Below are 21,212 nucleotides of genomic sequence, written 5' to 3'. Positions count from 1 at the left end.
GTGTGTGTGTGTGTGTGTGTGTGTGTGTGTGTGTGTGTGTGTGTGTGTGTGTGTAATCTATCTATATCTCAAATCTTTTTTACCCACTCATCTATCAATGGGCACTTTGGTTTCTTTCATATCTTGACTATTGTAAATAATGTTGCAATAAACATAGGGGTGTATATATCTTTTTGAATTAGTGTTTCTGTTTTCTTTGGCTAAATAGTGGAATTATTACATCATACGGTGTTCCTATTTTTAATTCTTTGAGAAGTATTATTGCATTACCACCAGCAGAATAGGAGAGTTCCTTTTCTATACAACCATGTAAATTCTTGATATTTCTTGTCTTTTTAATTTTAGTTATTCTGACACGTAGAAGATGATAGGTAAGGATACTTCTAGACTGAAATTGAAGGGATGGAGAAGCATCTTTCATGCCAATTGGCCTCAAAAGAAGGTTGGGGTAGCTATTTTCACACCAGAAAAATTAGATTTTAAACTAAAGACTGTAGTCAGAGATAAGAAGGACACTACATAATTCTTAAAGGGTCTATCCACCAGGAAGATCTAACAATTGTGAATATTTATTCCCCCAACATAGGAGCAGCCAACTACATAAGAAACTATTAATCAACAAAAATAGTCATATTGATATGAATACATTAATAGTAGGGGATTTTAACATGTCACTCTCATTAATAGACAGGTCAGCCAAGCAGAAACTAAATAAACGAGAGCATTAAATGACACATTGGACCAGATGTGCCTCAAAGATAGAAATAGAACATTCCACCCTAAATGACAGAATACGCATTCTTCTTGAGTGTACATAGAACTTTCTCCAGAATACACCACATACTGGGTCACTAATCAGGCCTCAACCAATATCAAAAGACTGAGATTATTCCCTGCTTATTCTCAGACCAAAATGTTTTGAAACTGGAACTCAACCACATTGAATTAAAAGAAATTCAAACACCTGGAAGCTAAAGACCACCTTGCTTAAGAATGTTTGGAACAACCAGGAAATCAAAGGCATTTAAACAATTCATGGAAACCAATGAGAATGAAGACACTTTGGGCCAAAACCTATGGGATACAGCAAAGATGGTCCTAAGGGGGAAATACATAGCCATCCAAGACTCCTTCAAAAATATTTTAAAAATCCAGAATACACCAGCTGTCTCTACACCTTAAAGAACTGAAGAATCAACAACAAATTAAGCCAACCTCACACACAAGAAGGGAAATAGTCAAGAAAGAGCAGAGATCAATGACATAGAAACTAGAGATACAACAAAATGCATCAACAGAACTAGAAGCTGGTTTTTTGGAAAAATCAATAAGATTGATAAACCATTGGCCAAATTAATCCAAAAGAAAAGAAAGAAGACCCAAATTAATAAAATTGTGAATGGAAAGAGAGAGATCGTGACTAACACCAAGGAAATAGAAACAATCATCAGAAATTATTATCAACAGTTATATGCCAATAAGTTAAGCAACCAACATGAAATGGATGCATTCCTGGTAACCTAAAACTTCCAAAACTGAATCAGGAGAAATTGAAAACCTGAATAGATCAATATCTTTTTTTTTTCAGCATAACAGTATTCATTATTTTTGCACCACACCCAGTGCTCCATGCAATCTGTGCCCTCTATACTGCCCACCACCTGGTATCCCAACCTCCCACACCCCTGCAACTTCAAACCCTTCAGATTGGTTTTTAGAGTGTATAGTCGCTCATGGTTCAGTCCCCTTCCAATTTCCCCAAACTCCCTTCTCCTTTCTAACTCCCCATGACCTCCATGCTATTTGTGATCAATATCTAACAACAAGTTTGAAGCAGTGATCAAAAACCTCCAAAAAAACAATAGTCCAACCTCCCACCCCCTATCCCTTCAAAACCCTCAGATTGTTTTTCAGAGTCCATAATCTCTCATGGTTCACCTCCCCATCCAATTTACCCCAACTCCCTTCTCCTCTCTTTCTCCCCATGTCCTCCATGCTTTTTGTTATGCTCCACAAATAAGTGAAACCATATGATAATTAACTCTCTCTGCTTCACTTATTGCACTCAGCATAATCTCTTCCAGTCCTGTCCATGTTGCTACAAAAGTTGGGTATTCGTCCTTTCTGATCAAGGCATAATACTCCATAGTGTATATGGACCACATCTTCCTTATCCATTCGTCCGTTGAAGGCCATCTTGGTTCTTTCCACAGTTTGGCGACCATGGCCATTGCTTCTATAAACATTGGGGTACAGATGGACCTTCTTTCACTACATCTGTATCTTTGGGGTAAATACCCAGTAGTGCAATGGCAGGGTCATAGGGAAGTTCTATTTTTAATTTCTTGAGGAATCTCCACACTGTTCTCCAAAGAGGCTGCACCAACTTGCATTCCCACCAACAGTGGAAGAGGGTTCCCCTTTCTCCACATCCCCTCCAACACATGTTGTTTCCTGTCTTGTTAATTTTGGCCATTCTAACTGGTGTAAGTTGATATCTCAATGTAGTTTTAATTTGAATTCCCTGATGGCTAGTGATGATGAACTGGGTGTGATGCAAAAATAATCAATACTGTTATGCTGAAAAAAAAAATCAAGAGCCCAGGACCTGATGGATTCCCTGGGGAATTCTAGCAAACATTCAAAGAAGAAATAGTACCTATTCTCCTAAAGCTGTTTAAAAAAACTGAAGCACAAGGAAACCTTCCAGACTCTTTATGAAGTCAGCATTACTATGATTCCAAAACCAGGAAGAGACTCCACAAAAAAGTAGAATTTCAGACCAATATCCCTGATGAATATGGATGCCAAGATTCTCAATAAGATCCTAGCTAATAGGATCCAGCAGTACATTAAAAAGATTATCCACAATGACCAGGTGTGATTTAGCCCTGGGTTCAACATTTGCAAATCAATCAATGTGAAAGAACAAATCAATAAGATAACAAAGGAAAACCACATGGTACTCTCAATTGATCAGAAAAACCATTTTATAAGATACAGCACCCATTCCTGATTAAAAAAATCTTCAAAGAATAGGGATAGAGGGAACATTCCTCAATTTCATAAAACCTATCTATGAAAAACCCACAGTGAATATCATCCATTTGAGATCAGAAACATGCAAGGATGCCCACTCTCACCACTCTTGTTCAACATAGTACTAGAAGTTCTAGCAACAGCAATCAGAAAACAAAGAGAAATAAAAGGTATTCAAGTTGGCAATGAAGAAGTCAAACTCTCTCTCTTCACAGATGACATGATTCTTTATATGGAAAACCCAAAAGACTCCACCCCCAAACTACTAGAACTCATACAGCAATTCAGTAATGTGACAGGTGACAAAATCAGTGTACAGAAATCAGTTGCTTTCTATACACTAATAATGAAAATACAGAAAGGAAGATTATAGAAAAAATTCCATTTACTATAGCACTGAGAACCACAAGATACCTGGGAATAACCTAACCACAGAGGTAAAGAATCTGTACTCAAGGAAATACAGAACACTCATCAAAGAAATTGAAGAAGACACAAAAAGATGGAAGACCATTCCATGCTCATGGATTGGAAGAATAAACACTGTTAAATGTCTACACTGTCTAGAGCAATCTATTCTTTCAATGCCATTCTGATCAAATTCCACTGGCAATTTCAAAGAGCTGGAGCAACAATCCTAAAATTTGTATATAATCAGGAAAAAAAGAGAGAAAAAATATATATATAAAATAAGGTTAAATACAATAAAGGGATAGACTATGTAAAAATGAAAATTAAAAAAATTTTTTTAAAAATAAGTTGATAAGAAGTTGTTGAAAAAGGAAAGAAGAAAAATTTTTAAAAAGAAAAGAATAATAAAACTTTTAAAAAATTAAATTTGAAAGACTAAAGAATCATGGGGAAAAATAATGAATTCTATGTGCTGTATTCCCCAAGCACGGGAGGTTTGCAGTTCTCATGGATTGGTAAACTTGGTCTTGGCTGGATGTTCTTCTTGATCTTCTGGGGGAGGGGCCTGTTCTGTTGGTTTTTAAATGTCTTTGGCCCAGGAAGAACTGCAACGCCCTTGTCAGGGGGCCAGACTAAGTAATCTGCTCAGGTTTGTTCTATGTGACTTTTGTCTCCTGAAAGCTTTCCCTGCAATTTTAAAGGATGAGAATGAAAATGGTGATTGTTTCAGGCATGCAACGCTGTTTCAAGTCTCCAAACCCAAAGACTCCTGCAGTGCACTCTTAAGCCACTCCTCCTGGGGAAAAATAGGGGTCTCCCCAGTTCTGCTGCTTGTTGGGCTCCTGCGTGAAAAGCAGTGGCCCAACTGTGATATCCATGGTATATCATAACCCTGAGGTGAAATCCCACTCCTGGCTAACTCTTTGTAGCTGGATTTCCTGTTCCAATACCTGGGAGCTCCACTGCAGTCAGGTTCACCTATTCTTCCTGTGACCCTGAGGGTCTGAGACCACAGTGTCCCAGTGAGGGTTCCATCTCTCCCCTCCTCCAGGACCACTCTAAGCTGTGTGACTGACAATCTTCACCATAGCAGACTTCTAAAATTTCCATTTTTGTGCTCTGCTGCTCCATCACTTGCTGGTAGAAACCTTATGGAGGCTCCCTCCCCTTTGTGGTCTATCTTCCCATATATCACCACAGATTCACTTCTACACACCTCTTACCTTGCAGAAAGTGGTCACCTTTCTATTTGTAAATTGCATCTATGCTTTTTTTCAATCTCCAGTTGAGTTCACAGGTGTTCAGAATGCCTTGATAGTTATCTAGCTGAATTCCTAGGACCAAACAATTTTAAGGTCTCCTATCCTCTGCCATTTTGGGCTCCACTCCCCAAAGCCCTTGTTCCTTTGTTCATCTGCTTAGATGATTTGTCCATCTCTGAGAGGGGTGTTGAGGTCCCTTACTATTGATGTGTTATTATCAATGTGTTTCTTTACTTTGGTTATTAATTGGTTTATATAATTGGCTGCTTCCATGTTGAGGACATTGATATTTTCAATGGTTAGATATTCTTGAGGGATAGACCCTTTAAGTGTTATATAGTGTCCTTCTACACCTCTTACTACAGTCTTTGGTTTAAAATCTAATTTGTGTGATAGGAGGATTGTTACCCCAGCTTTTTTTGATGTCACTACTATGATAAGTTGTTCTCTACCCCCTTACTTTCAATCTGGAGGTGACTAGGATAAAATGAATCTCTTGTAGACAACATATGGATGGCTCTTTCTTTTTTTATCCAATATGATACACTGTTTTTTGATTGAAGCATTCAACCAATTTAAATGCAGATTGACTATTGAAAGATATGAATTTAGTGCCATTGTATTAACAGTAAAGTTCTTATTTGTATAGATTTTTTCTCTTACTTATGGTCTATGTTACTCTTGGGCTCTCCCTTCACTTGTGATACCTGCCTTAATATTTCTTGTAGGGCTGCATTTGTGGTCACATATTCTTCAAGTTTCTTTCTATCCCGGAAGGTCTTTATCTTTCCATCCACTCTGAATGACAGCCTTGCTGGATAAAGTATTCTTGGCTGCATGTTCTTTTCATTTAGTACCCTGAATATATTTTGCCAGGTTTCTGTGGATATGTCTGATATCCATTTATTCTAGTCCTTTTCAGGGTGCCCAGGAAGAGAGCTGTCATCCCTTCAGCCTAGCTCACAGTTTATGACTACCAAGCTGAAAGTCATTCCTGGGCTCATTGACTAGACCAGTTTTCCTGCTCCACTGCTTGGGCACTCTATTTTTTCAGGAACCCTGCTCTTTCTGTGTCTCCTGGGATCCTGAGACCGCAGTGACCTACATAGAATTCTGCCCTTTTCATCCCCTGAGCCCCTTTCAGAAAGTGATGTTTCTCATTGGACCAGATTTCTAGGGGTTCTGATTTTGCATGCCAGTGTTATGTCACTTTCTGAGTATAAGTGATCTAGAAGATAGGCTGATGGAAAGGAAGGAAGTTGAGGAAAATAGAGAGAGACAGCTAATAGCTCATGAATAAAGACTTTAAGAATTTTAATGTTGCCTTGAAACAAACCAATGTCAGAATTACTGGAATCCCCAAGGGCTTGTGGAGAAAGAGAGGGCTAGAAGGTATATTTGATTTTTTTATGATTTCTCTTCTCCTGCTGGGTTTAGGGTTTCTTTCTTGTTCTTTCTCCAGCTCCTTTAGGTGTAGAAGATTTTTATTTTATTTACTTGAGACAGAGAGTGAAAGTAGGGGGAGCAGCAGGCAGAGGGAAAAAGGAGAAACAAGCTCCTTCACAAGCAGGGGGCCTGATGTGGGGAATCATGACCTGAGCCAAAGGCAGATGCTTAGTGACTGAGCCATGCAGTCACCACTAGAAGGTATATTTGAACAATTCATAGCCAAAAACTTTTCTAATCTGGGGAAGAAAACTAACATACATGCCCCAGGGGCAGAGAAGAGTCCTCCCAAAATCAATAATAATCGATAATAATAATAGATCAATACCCCAACCTACAATAATGAATCTTGAAAATCTTAGAGGAAAAGACACTATCTTGAGAAAAGCTAAGGAGAGGAGGTTCCTTACGTATAGAGGGAGAAACATCAGAATAACATCAGACCTATCCACAGAATCCTGGCAGGTCAGAAAGAACTGGCAAGATACAGTCATGGTACTAAATGAGAAGAACATGCAGCCAAGAATATTTTACCCAACAAGGCTGTCATTCAGAATGGAAAGGGAGATAAAGAGTTTCCAGGACAGAAAAAAAAAAAAAAGAATATGTGTCCACTGCCACTTCAAACTTCTCAGATTGTTGGGAGGTTATGGTACCAGGTGGTGGATATTATAGAGGGCACAAATTGCATGGAGCACTGGGTGCAGTGAAAAAATAATGAATATTGTTTTTCTGAAAATAAATAAATTGAAAAAAAAAGAATATGTGACCACCAAGCCAGCCCTACAGAAAATATTAAGGGGTATGCCTTTATATTTATATTTATAGACATTTTCACAATACTTATTCTTCCAATCCAGGAGCATGGAACATTTTTCCATTTCTTTGTGTCTTCCTCAATTTCTTTCATGACTACTTTATAGTTTTCTGAGTATAGATTCTGTGCCTCTCTGGTTAGGTTTATTCCTAGGTATCTTATGGTTTGGGGTGCAATTGTAAATGGGATTGACTATATAAACCAATTAATAACCAAAACAAATAAATACGTTGATAATACATTAGGGGACTTCAACACCCTACTCATAACAAAGGACAGATCATTTAAGTAGATGATGAACAAAGAAGTAAGTGCTTTGAATGCCACCCTGGATCAGATAGACTTCACAGATTTATACAGAACATTTCATCCTAAAACAACAGAACCCTCATTCTTCTCAAGTGCACATGGAACTTTCTACAGACTAGATCATATACTGGGTCACAAATCAAGTCTCAACTGATACTAAAATACTGAGATTATTCCCTGCATATTTTCAGACCACAATGCTTTGAAATTTGAACTAAACAACCCCAAGCAAATTTGGATGGAACTCAAAGACTTGGAGATTAAAGAGAAGAGCATCCTAATATCAAATGAATGGATCAACCAGGAAATTAAAGAAGGGTTTATGAAAACTCACGGAACTAATAAGAATAAAAACATATTGGTTCAAAGAATTTGGGGTACAGCAAACATTTGGGTCCTAGGAGTCAGGTAGTTTAGAATACAAGCATTCCTGAAAGAATTTAGAAAAATACAAGCTAACTTTACACAGAAAGGAGCTGGAGGAAGAACAGCAACTATAGCCTAAACTAAGGGGGAGAAGAGAAATAAAAGATTAGAGCAGAAATCAATGAAATGGAAACCAGAACAGTAGAACAGCTCAACAAAACTAGAGACTAGTTCTTTAAATGAATTAATAAGACTGATAAACCTCTAAGCAGACTTATGAAAAAAAATGACCCAAATTAATAAAATTACTAATGAAAGGAGAGAGATCATAACCAACACCAAGAAAATACAATTTTAAGAACATATTATAAGCAACTAAATGCCAAGAAATTAGGGAATCTGGAAGAAGTGGATGGTTTCCTAAGACTTTTTAAACTACCATAACTGAAACAGAAAGAGTTAAAAAAAAAAAGTGAATAGATGAATAAACAGCAAGGAAGTTGAAAGAGTAATCCAAGACCTCCACAAAAATAATAGTCCAGGGCCAGTTGACTTCTCAGGGCTATTCTATCATACATTTATAGAAGAAATAATACCTATTCTACTGAAGTTGTTTTAAAAAATAGAAATGAAAGGAAAACTTCCAATCTCATTCATTGAGGCCAGCTTGGTGGACTTGATGCTGAAAACAGACAAAGACCCCATTAAAAAGGATAATTAAAGACCAATATCCTTGAATAAACATGAATGCCAAAATACTCACCAAGTTCCTAGCCAATAAGATCCAATAGTACATTAAAAGGACTATTCACCACAACCAGGAGAGATTTATTCCTGGGATGCAAGGGTGGTTGAACATTTACAAATCCATTAACAAGACATTAATCAAAGAAAAGACAAGAACCATATAATCCTCTCAACTGATGAAGAAAAACATTTGACAAAAATACAACATTCTTGCTTGATTAAAACTGTCCAGAGTGTAGGGATAGATGGAACATACCTCAGTATCACAGAAGCTACTTGTGAAAAACCCACAGCAAATATCATTCTCAGAGGGGAAATACTAAGAGCTTTTCCCCTAAGGTCAGGAATACAACAGGGTCACCCATTCTCACCACTGTGCTTTAACATCATACTAGAAGACCCAGCCTCAGTAATCAGACAACAAAAACACATGAAAAAAATGTTCATCATCACTAGCCATCAGGGAATTCAAATTAAAACCACATTGAGATATCACCTTACACTAGTTAGAATGGCCAAAATTAGCAAGACAGGAAACAACATTTGTTGGAGGGGATGTGGAGAAAGGGGAACCTTCTTACACTGTTGGTGGGAATGCAGGTTGGTGCAGCCTCTTTGGAGAACAGTGTGGAGATTCCTCAAGAAATTAAAAATAGAGCTTCCCTATGACCCTGTAATTTCACTTCTGGGCATTTAACCCAAAGATACAGATGTCGTGAAAAGAAGGGCCATCTGTACCCCACTGTGTATAGCAACAATGGCCACTGTCGCCAAACTGTGGAAAAAACCAAGATGCCCTTCAACGGATAAATGGATAAGGAAGATTTGGTCCATATACACTATGGAGTATTATGCCTCCATCAAAAAGATGAATACCCAACTTTTGTAGCAATATGGACGGGACTCGAAGAGATTATGCTGAGTGCAATAAGTCAAGTAGAGAGAGTCAATTATCATATGGTTTCACTTATTTCTGGAGCATAACAAATAGCATGGAGGACAAGGGTAGTTAGAGAGGAGAAGGGAGTTGGGGGAAATTGGAAGGGGAGGTGAATCATGAGAGACTATGGACTCTGAAAAACAATCTGAGGTGTTTGAAGTGGTGGGGGGTGGGAGGTTGGGGGAACCAGGTGGTGGGTATTAGAGTCGGCACGGATTGCATGGAGCACTGGGTGTGGTGCAAAAATAATGAATACTGTTATGCTGAAAGTAAGTAATAAATAAATAAATGGCATTCAAACTGGCAAAGAAGCCAAACTCTCACTCTTCACAGATGACATGATATTTTATGAAGAAAGCCCAAAAAACTCCAACCTAAAATTGTTAGACCTCATACAGCAATTCAGCAATGAGACAGGATACAAAACCAATGCACAGAAATCAGTTACATTTCTATGTTCTAACAGTGAAAGTGAAAAAATAGAAATTGAGGAATCTATTGCAATTACAATTGCATCAAAAACCAAAAGATACCTAGGAATAAACTTAAACAAAGAGGTAAAGGATCTGTACTCTAGAGACTACAGAACACTTATGAAAGAAATTGAAGACTCAAAGATGGAAAAAACATTTCATGCTCATGTACTGCAAGAATAAATATGGTTAAAATGTCTATTCTACCAATACACATTAAATGCAATCCATATCAAAATACCATCAATATTTTTCACAGAGCAGAAACAAATAATCCTAAAATTTGTATGAAACCAAAAAATACCCAGAATAGTCAGAGGAATGTTGAAAACAAAACAAACAACAACAACAACAACAAAAACAGTGCTAGCAGCATCAAATGCCTGACTTCAAGTTTATTACACATCTGTGATCATCAAGACAGCATGATACTGGCACAAATAAAGGACACTTAGATCAATGGAACACAATACAGAATACAGAAATGGACCCCCAACTTTGGTCAACTAATTGTTGACAAAGAAGGAAAAAATATCCAATGGAAAAAAGTCTCTTCAATCAGTGGTGCTGGGAAAATTGGACATCCAAAACCAGAATAAAACTGGACCATTTCTTCACACCACACAAAAAAATAGACTCAAAATGGATTAAAGACCTAAATATGAGAAATGAGTCCATCAAAATCCTAAAGGAGGACATAGGCAAGTAACCTCTTCAACTTCAGCCACAGCAACTTCTTGCAAGACACATCTCTAAAGGCAAGGGAAACAAAAGCCAAATGAACTATTGCGACTTCATCAAGATAAAACAAAGTTTCTGCATGACAAATGATATAGGGAACAAAACTTTAAGGCATCCTATGAAGTGGGAGAAGATATTTGCAAATGATATATCAGACTAGAAGGGCTAGTATCCAATATTTATAAAAGACTTACAAAGCAACAAAACAAACAAATAAACATACAAACAAACAAAAAACAAATAATCTAGTCAAGAAATGGGCAGAAGACATGAACAGACATTTCTCCAAAAATGACATCCATATCTTCTTTATCTGTTCATCTGTTGAAGGGAATCTTGGCTCTTTCCACAGTTTGGAAATTGTGGTCATTGCTACTATGATATGGTCCATATATGCATTGGAATATTATGCAGCCATCAGAAAGGATGAATACCCAATTTTTGTACCAACATGGTTGGAAGTGGAGGATATTATGCTGAGTAAAATAAGTCAAACAGAGAAAGTCAATTATCATATGGTTTCAATTACTTGTGGAGCATAAGGAGTAAGTAGCATGGAGGACATTAGGAGAAGGAAAGGAAGAGTGAATTGGGAGAAATCAGAGGGGGAGATGAATCATGAGGGACTGTGAACACTGAGAAATAAACTGAGGGTTTTAGATGGGAAGGGGGTGAGAGGATGGGTGATCCTGGTGATGGACATTAAGGAGGGCATGTATTACATGGAACACTGGGTGTGGTGAATAAACAATGAATCTTGGAACACTGAAAAAATACAATTGAATTTTTAAAATGTCATCTAAATGCCTAACAGACGCATGAAAAAAAATGCTCAACATCAGTCAACGTCAGGGAAATATAAATCAAAGCCTCATTTAGTTACCACCTTACACCAGCTAGAATGGCAGAAATTAACAAAACAGGGAAAAACAAATGTTGGCAAGAATGTGGAGAAAGGGGAACCCTCTTACACTGTTGGCGGGAATACAAGCTGGTATAACCACTCTGGAAAACAGTATGGGGGTTCCTCATGAAGTTAAAAGCAAAGGTGCCCTACAACCCAGCAATTTCATTAGAGTGTATTTACCCCCAAAATACAGAGATAGTAAAAAGAAGGGGCACATGCATCATAATGTCCATAGTAGCAATGTCCACAATAGCCAAACCTTGGAAGTAGCTGAGATATCTTTCAGTAGATTCATGGATAAAGTTGATATGGTTCATATATACAATGGAATATTACTCAACCATAACAAAGTATGAAACCTACCATTTACACTGATGTGGATAGAACTGGAAGCTATTATACTATGTGAAATAATTAAATCAGAGAAAGATAATTATCATATTGCTTCATTCATATGTGAAATATAAGAAATAGTTTAGAGGACTATAGCTCTCTTTTTTGGTGGGATCCTTGTCTGGTTTTGGGATCAAGCCCAGCAGGAGAAGAGAAATCATAAAGATCAGAGCAGAAATCAATGAAATAGAAACCAAAAAAACAATAGAACAAATCAACGAAACTAGGAGCTGGTTCTTTGAAAGAATTAATAAAATTGATAAACCCCTGGCCCGACTTATCAAAAAGAAAAGAGAAAGGACCCAAATAAATAAAATCATGAATGAAAGAGGAGAGATCACAACTAACACCAAAGAAATACAAACTATTATAAGTACATACTATGAGCAACTCTACGGCAATAAATTTGACAATCTGGAAGAAATGGATGCATTCCTAGAAACATATAAACTACCACAACTGAACCAGGAAGAAATAGAAAGCCTGAACAGACCCATAACCAGTAAGGAGATTGAAACAGTCATTAAAAATCTCCAAACAAACAAAAGCCCAGGGCCAGACGGCTTCCCGGGGGAATTCTACCAAACATTTAAAGAAGAACTAATTCCTATTCTCCTGAAACTGTTCCAAAAAATAGAAATGGAAGGAAAACTTCCAAACTCATTTTATGAGGCCAGCATCACCTTGATCCCAAAACCAGACAAGGATCCCACCAAAAAAGAGAGCTATAGACCGATATCCTTGATGAACACAGATGCGAAAATACTCAACAAAATACTAGCCAATAGGATTCAACAGTACATTAAAAAGATTATTCACCACGACCAAGTGGGATTTATTCCAGGGCTGCAAGGTTGGTTCAACATCCGCAAATCAGTCAATGTGATACAACACATCAATAAAAGTAAGAACAAGAACCATATGATACTCTCAATAGATGCTGAAAAAGCATTTGACAAAGTACAACATCCCTTCCTGATCAAAACTCTTCAAAGTGTAGGGATAGAGGGCACATACCTCAATATCATCAAAGCCATCTATGAAAAACCCACCGCAAATATCATTCTCAATGGAGAAAAACTGAAAGCTTTTCCGCTAAGGTCAGGAACACGGCAGGGATGTCCATTATCACCACTGCTATTCAACATCGTACTAGAGGTCCTAGCCTCAGCAATCAGACAACAAAAGGAAATTAAAGGCATCCAAATCGGCAAAGAAGAAGTCAAATTATCACTCTTCGCAGATGATATGATACTATATGTGGAAAACCCAAAAGACTCCACTCCAAAACTGCTAGAACTTATACAGGAATTCAGTAAAGTGTCAGGATATAAAATCAATGCACAGAAATCAGTTGCATTTCTCTACACCAACAGCAAGACAGAAGAAAGAGATATTAAGGAGTCAATCCCATTTACAATTGCATCCAAAACCATAAGATACCTAGGAATAAACCTAACCAAAGAGACACAGAATCTATACTCAGAAAACTATAAAGTACTCATGAAAGAAATTGAGGAAGACACAAAGAAATGGAAAAATGTTCCATGCTCCTGGATTGGAAGAATAAATATTGTGAAAATGTCTATGCTACCTAAAGCAATCTACACATTTAATGCAATTCCTATCAAAGTACCATCCATCTTTTTCAAAGAAATGGAACAAATAATTCTAAAATTTATATGGAACCAGAAAAGACCTCGAATAGCCAAAGGGATATTGAAAAAGAAAGCCAACGTTGGTGGCATCACAATTCCGGACTTCAGGCTCTATTACAAAGCTGTCATCATCAAGACAGCATGGTACTGGCACAAAAACAGACACATAGATCAATGGAACAGAATAGAGAGCCCAGAAATAGACCCTCAACTCTATGGTCAACTAATCTTCGACAAAGCAGGAAAGAATGTCCAATGGAAAAAAGACAGCCTTTTCAATAAATGGTGCTGGGAAAATTGGACAGCCACATGCAGAAAAATGAAATTGGACCATTTCCTTACACCACACACAAAAATAGACTCAAAATGGATGAAGGACCTCAATGTGCGAAAGGAATCCATCAAAATCCTTGAGGAGAACACGGGCAGCAACCTCTTCGACCTCTGCCGCAGCAACATCTTCCTAGGAACAACGCAAAAGGCAAGGGAAGCAAGGGAAAAAATGAACTACTGGGATTTCATCAAGATCAAAAGCTTTTGCACAGCAAAGGAAACAGTTAACAAAATCAAAAGACAACTGACAGAATGGGAGAAGATATTTGCAAACGACATATCAGATAAAGGACTAGTGTCCAGAATCTATAAAGAACTTAGCAAACTCAACACCCAAAGAACAAATAATCCAATCAAGAAATGGGCAGAAGACATGAACAGACATTTCTGCAAAGAAGACATCCAGATGGCGAACAGACACATGAAAAAGTGCTCCATATCACTTGGCATCAGGGAAATACAAATCAAAACCACAATGAGATATCACCTCACACGAGTCAGAATGGCTAAAATCAACAAGTCAGGAAATGACAGATGCTGGCGAGGATGCGGAGAAAGGGGAACCCTCCTCCACTGTTGGTGGGAATGCAAGCTGGTGCAGCCACTCTGGAAAACAGCATGGAGGTTCCTCAAAATGTTGAAAATAGAACTGCCCTATGACCCAGCAATTGCACTATTGGGTATTTACCCTAAAGATACAAACGTAGTGATCCAAAGGGACACATGCACCCGAATGTTTATAGCAGCAATGTCCACAATAGCCAGACTATGGAAAGAACCTAGATGTCCATCAACAGATGAATGGATCAAGAAGATGTGGTATATATACACAATGGAATACTATGCAGCCATCAAAAGAAATGAAATCTTGCCATTTGCAACAACATGGATGGAACTAGAGCGTATCATGCTTAGCGAAATAAGTCAAGCAGAGAAAGACAACTATCATATGATCTCCCTGATATGAGGAAGTGGTGATGCAACATGGAGGCTTAAGTGGGTAGAAGAATAAATGAAACAAGATGGGATTGGGAGGGAGACAAACCATAAGTAACTCTTAATCTCACAAAACAAACTGAGGGTTGCCGGGGGGAGGGGGTTTGGGAGAAGGGGGTGGTATTATGGACATTGGGGAGGGTATGTGATTTGGTGAGTGCTGTGAAGTGTGTAAACCTGGTGATTCACAGACCTGTACCCCTGGGGATAAAAATATATGTTTATAAAAATTAAAATAAAAAAACATATATAACCTTCAAAAAAAAAAAAAACAATAAAATCTAATAAAAAAAAAATTGAAGGTGAATATAAATGGTTATCATTCATATTATATCTAGACATGATTGTCTCAGACCACAGCAATCTTTGTTTCTTGTTAAACAATTTATTTTGCTTCTGTCTCCATGGTCCTTTTTGCTCTCAAAAGTCCTAGGGGTTTTTTTTTTATAATTATTTTTGTTTGCTTGTTTTTTTTTTTTTGCCAACAGATTGCAAATAGTATTGTGTTTTGCTCTAAGAGTTTTACTTCTATAGATTTTATATATTAACTGTATTTTAAACTCCCTGATAACAGTTTATTCTGCCTTTCACTAAACTGCCTTTAATGTAATGTCTCCAGCTTCTCTAAAGGTCACTGTAAAGCAAATTTAGCCATATAAAATTCATCATTTTCTTTTGCAGTTAAAAATTGTAGGGAAAGGAATAATTCAGGAATGGTGGTGTGAAGACTTCTGAAGGCCTATTTTAAAAATAAAATAATAATAATAAAATAACCAACAAGAAACCTGACCCCCAAAATTGTCAAAGTCAATCAACCCAGGCTTTGGAACAATCTGAGGAGTGTTTATTGAAGAGCAGGGATGAATCTCATCTCAAGAAGCAGGCAGTGTGTGGCATTCACTTTGCCCTATTTCCATCCCTTTCTTTCTCCCAGCTCTGTAGTAGCCTTGGAAACAGCTTCACAACTGCAGTAGCTCTGAAAACCAAAGACTAAAGGCTACACAGAACACATCAGTATAGTCCCCCCAAAGCTCCTTTTCCAGAGAATTGTCATTATTTGACCCATCTGGCAGCTCCCACTAAACCCCCAAGTGCATGGTTTATCCTTATTTGACCTGACTTGCATCTCAGCTTGCTAGTTTTTTTCCTGGGGGCATTTGTTGAAAGAAATCAGAGACAATTAACTTCAGCTGAGGAGGCACTGTTTCTAGTTTGGGGGCAAATGAGAGACCAAGCAAAAACTTGTAAATTAAAGCTGTAAGATGATATTGTTCATACAATTCTTCAAAAATCTGTAACAAATTTCTGGGGATATAGAAGTCCATGTGCAGGTACAAGGTTATGCACATATCAAGGAAAAGTTGGCCAAAATTTCTCATGTACGGATGAACTTGAGGCTCTGAAAGGCAGTTAGTGAAGACTAACTCAAAGATGTAAACTACCTATTAGAACACTGAAGGAATGCACAAGGCCCTTTGGAAAGAATGGAAGACAGATAAGCACAGGTATTTAAGGAAATCTCTGATTTATCATTAGCTCTTCAATAAACCAAACAGATTTCAGTGGTTACAAGACACACAAAAAAATAAACAAAAAATAGTTTTTACATAATTAGTTGAAGAAAGTCACTGAACAATCAAATAGAATTAACAACAACCAAACCCAACAGCAATAACAGCAAACACTGAGAGGCTTTCACTTCCAAATTATAGCCAAGCTGTCCAATTTTCAATGGAAAGTTAGGAAACATGCTCAGAAACAAGAAAGCCAGGCCCATACACAGGAATAAAGAGTAGTTAATAGAAATTTTCTCTAAGGAAGCCAGACTTCAGATTTACTAGACAAAGATGTTAAATCAGGTATATCCAAAGTTAGGTAGATATGCTCAAAAATTGGGGTAACTATATCTAAAAAACTAAAGGAATGTATGAATATCATATACATCAGATAGAGAATGTCAACACAGAGATTGACATTATTAAAAAAAAAACAACAACCAAATAGAAATTCTGAAGTTGGGAAGTACCCTAAGTGAAATAAAAATTTACTAGAGAGATTGAACAACATATTTATTTTCTAAAGATTTATTTATTTGACCAACGTCACAAGTAGGCAAAAGCAGGCAGAGAGAGGAGGTGAAGCAGGCTCCCTACTGAGCAGAGGCTTATCCCAGACCCTAGGATCATGACCTGAGCCAAAGGCAAAGGCTTTAACCCACTGAGCCACCCAGGTGTCCCTGAACAACATACTTAATCTGGAAAAAGAATCAGTGAACTTGAACATAGATTAGATAAACAAACAAACAAAAAAAGGCCCTAGAAAGTAATGAGTAATGATGCATGCAATCACATGGATGGACCTTGAAATAACATGTTAACTGTAAGAAGCCAGGTACCTAGGCCACATAGTATATGATTCCATTTTTATAAAATGTTAAAGATAAATCCATAGAAGCAGATAATATATTAGTGGTTTCCAGAGAGTGGTAGAGGTGATAATGGGGAATAGACTACTAATAGAGATAAGCTTTATTTTTGCAATGTTAAAAACATGTGAAATTATATAACGGTAATTCTTGGACAACTCTGTGAATATTTAAAATCAAAGAATTGTACATTTTAAAGAGGAATTTCATGGTATACAAGTGTGTCAGGAAAGTTGTCATTTATTTTTTCAAATGTCAAAGCACATTGCCCACCAATCATCTGGAAAAGTCTATGTGAGGAATTTCTTTTAGAATATAGAGTTGAGAGAATTTTTACTTTCCTGAAGTCTCTGATAATTAGTACTGAACATTATCCATTTACTTCCTTATTGGAAAGCTCAGAATCACAACTAAAATTCAGCTATAGAAATTGGTTTTGTTCCTATGGTCTTTTTCTATGCACCCTTAATTTTTTTCTTAGTTTGGTCTTTTCCTCTCAAATTCCCATTCATCTTGATATTCTATGACAATTCTAATTTCAATAGTTTTTCTTATATGTTTCTATTGTTCATGTATTCAAATAAAAGATAAAAATAACTTGCAGAATGATTTGCCTATAATGCATATTTGAATATGAGTGTTAAATAATATAACAATTACTTAAAAAACAAATGGAGTTTTGAATTATCTTAGATAACATGTTGATTCGAGCATAATTGAAATACGTATGCAAATGTGATATTTAATGTATATTTACTCTCATTTTTTTCAAAACACATCTGATCCTTGGATTCTGTTTGTAACATTATTCTTGAATGGCCATGTAGCCTCTGTAATAGTTTTTGACTTATTAGTTTCCACTCATAGAGAATGGTTTAGTGAAGGTTCACAAACTTCAGTTTTTTTATGATGGCTTCTGATCTGCTAAGCATTCTCTCATGAGGAATAACGTGCACCAGACTAAAAAACATCCCTTATCCGATACACAGGGTCCAAGGTTTTAATTTGTAAAATGTCTCTCAGACTTCTTTTCCTATCTCTTCAGCGACTTGTACACATTTGTGTTACAAATGTTACAGTACTTTAGATCAGTGCTATTCCTCATCTCTCATTGTATATAAATAAATAAAAGATAGGTGATAAATTTATAATTAGATTAGTAATAAAGAATCAGTCCTTTATTTCAATCTGGCCTTCATAGCTCATTTACAGCAGCCCTTGGGCCTCAGTCTATACCCCACTGCTCACTACATTACTCAGAGTTTCCTAGCTTAAAGGTCAGGACCTCATTTGTTTATAACTGTTTTTCATTGTGCAAAGTAATATACCATTTTTTATAAATTGTTTATAGGATCTAATAACTTCTTCTTCTTTAGATATACTGTTCTTCTTTAGACATACTGACAAGTCTAATCTTAGGTTTAAGATTTTTCCCTTTCTATACTCATCAGAGTCTTTTTATTTTTTTTTAATTTAATTTTATTTTTTCAGTGTTCCAAGATTCATTATTTATGCACCACACCCAGTGGTCCATGCAATACATGTCCTCCTTAATACCCACCACCAGGATCACCCATCCTCCACCCTTCTCTTCCAAAACCCTAAGTTTGTTTCTCAGAGTCCACAGTCTCTCGTACTTCATCTCCTCCTCCAGTTTCCCCCAATGCACTTTTCCTTTCCTTCTCCTAATGTCCTCCATGTTATTCCTTATGCTCCACAAGTAAGTGAAACCATATGATAATTGACTTTCTCTGCTTAACTTATTTCACTCAGCATAATCTCCTCCAGTCCCATCCATGTTTGTACAAAAGGTGCATATTCATCCTTTCTGATGGAGGCATAATATTCCATTGTATATATAGACCATATCTTATTTATCTATTCATCTGTTGAGGGGCATCTAGGCTTATTCCACAATTTGGCGACTGTGGCCATGGCTGCTATGAATATTGGGGTACAGAGGGACCTTCTTTTCACTACATCTGTATCTTTGGTGTAAATACCCAGTAGTGCAGTTGCTGGTCATAGGGTAGCTCTATTTTAAATTTTTTTTTAATTTATTTTCAGTGTTCCAGAATTCATTGTTTATGCACCACATCCAGTGCTCCATGCAATATGTGCCCTCCATAATACTCACCACCAGTTACACCCAATCTCTTAGCCCTCTTCCCTCCAAAACCCTCAATTTGTTTCTCAGAGTCCACAGTCTCGCATGGTTATCACCCCCTCCAATTTCACCCAACTCATTTCTCCTCTCCATCTTCCTATGTCCTCTGTGTTATTCCTTATGCTCCACAAATAAGTGAAACCATATGATAATTGACTCTCTCTTCTTGACTTATTTCACTCAGCATAATCTCTTCCAGTTCTGCCCAAATTTTTATACAAAAGTTGGGTATTCATTCTTTCTGATGGAGGCATAGTACTCCATTGTATATATGGACCACATCTTCCTTATCCATTCATCTTTTGAAGGGCATCTTGGTTCTTTCCACAGTTTGGCGACTGTGGCCATGACTGCTATGAACATTGGGGTACAGATGGCCCTTCTCTTCACTACATCTGTATCTTCAGGTTAAATACCCCGTAGTGCAATTGCCATATCATAGGGTAGCTCTATTTTTAATTTCTTAAGAAATCTCCACACTGTTTTCCAAAGTGCCTGCACCAACTTGCAGAAAAAAGTCTCTTCAATAAATGGTGCTGGGAAAATTAGACAGCTATATGTAGAAGAATGAAACGTGACCATTTTCTTACACCATACACAAAGATAAACTCAAAATGGATAAAATACCTCAACGTGAGGCAGGAATCCATTAGGATCCTAAAATAGAACATAGGGAGTAAACTCTTCCACATTGGCCACAACAACTTCTTTCAAGATATGTCTCCAGGGGCACCTGGGTGACTCAGTGGGTTAAGCCTCTGCCTTCCCCTCAGGTCATGATCTCAGGGTCCTGGGACCAAGCTCTGCATTATGGTCTCTGCTCAGTGGAGAGCCTGCTTCCCCCACTCTCTCTGCCTGCCCCTATGCCTACTTGTGATCTCGCTCTTGCTCTCTCTCTGTCAAATGAATAAACGAAATCTTGGAAAAAAAAAAAAAAAGATGTGTCTCCAAAGGCAAAGGAAACAAAAGCAAAAATGAACTTTTGGGATTTCATCAAGATCAAAAGCTTCTGCACAGCAAAGAAAACATTCAACAAAACAAAGAGGGAACCCCCTGGAATGGAAGATATTCGCAAATGACAGTACAGACAAAGGGCTGATATTTAAGATGTATAAAGAACTCCTCAGGGAGTTATAGCCCCTGCCTTGGGCTCAGATCATGATTCTAGAGTCATGGGATTGAGCCCTGCATCAGGCTTTCTGCTCAGTGGGGAGCCTGCTTTCTTTTCTCTCTCTCTCTCTCTCTCTCTCTCTCTCTCTCTCTCTGCCTGCCTCTCTGCCTACTTGTGATCTCTCTCTGTCAAATAAATAAATAAAATCTTAAAGTAGTGAAAATAAGGGCCATCTGTACCCCAATGTTTATAGCAGTAATGGTCACGGTCGCCAAACTGTGGAAAGAACCATGATGCCCTTCAACGGTCGAATGGATAAGGAAGAAGTGGTCCATATACACTATGGAGTATTATGCCTCCAACAGAAAGGACGAATACCCAACTTTTGTAGCAACGTGGACAGAACTGGAAGAGATTATGATGAGTGCAATAAGTCAAGCAGAGAGAGTCAAGTATCATATGGTTTCACTTATTTCTGGAGCATAACAAATAGCATGGAGGACATGGGGAGTTAGAGAAGGGAGTTGGGGGAAATTGGAAGGGGAGGTGAACCATGAGAGACTATGGATTCTGAAAAACAATCTGAGGGTTTTGAAGGGATGGGGGTGGGGGGTGGGGTGGGAAGTTGGGCCAGCCTGGTGGTGGGTATTATGGAGGGCACATATTGCATG

Source organism: Mustela nigripes, chromosome 13 (assembly GCF_022355385.1).
Source record: "Mustela nigripes isolate SB6536 chromosome 13, MUSNIG.SB6536, whole genome shotgun sequence".
Taxonomy (NCBI): domain Eukaryota; kingdom Metazoa; phylum Chordata; class Mammalia; order Carnivora; family Mustelidae; genus Mustela; species Mustela nigripes.
This window is presented reverse-complemented; position numbering follows the sequence as displayed.